Source organism: Rhinolophus ferrumequinum, chromosome 6 (assembly GCF_004115265.2).
Source record: "Rhinolophus ferrumequinum isolate MPI-CBG mRhiFer1 chromosome 6, mRhiFer1_v1.p, whole genome shotgun sequence".
Lineage (NCBI taxonomy): Eukaryota > Metazoa > Chordata > Mammalia > Chiroptera > Rhinolophidae > Rhinolophus > Rhinolophus ferrumequinum.
In genome coordinates, this window is record NC_046289.1 from 45,236,566 (window position 1) to 45,236,924 (window position 359).

Sequence of the window (359 nt, forward strand, 5' to 3'; positions counted from 1 at the left end):
GACAGCCAGTTATGCCAGGTTACAGAAGGCCTCTCATTCTGTCCATTGCAAGATGGGGGCTGTTCTGGGATTCAGGTTGGTGATCAGGGAAGATTTCTCCATGAAGTCCAGCCAAGAGATATCCACAAACCTAGAAGAACACAAAAAGAGGTTATTTGCCTCTAAGAAGAGAGCTGGAATCCACCAAACCCTCATCTGGAGCGGAGTGACAATTCATGCGGTGCTTTAATGCTGGAAGGCAGAGGGAACAAAACTACCTCTGCCCCCAGCTGCAGGGGGCAGTGCCTGCTCACGGGGAAAAAGAGCATCTCGGGGTCCTCTGTGCTGCGGAGGCAGGCCAGCAGCCTAGGTTCCTGAGC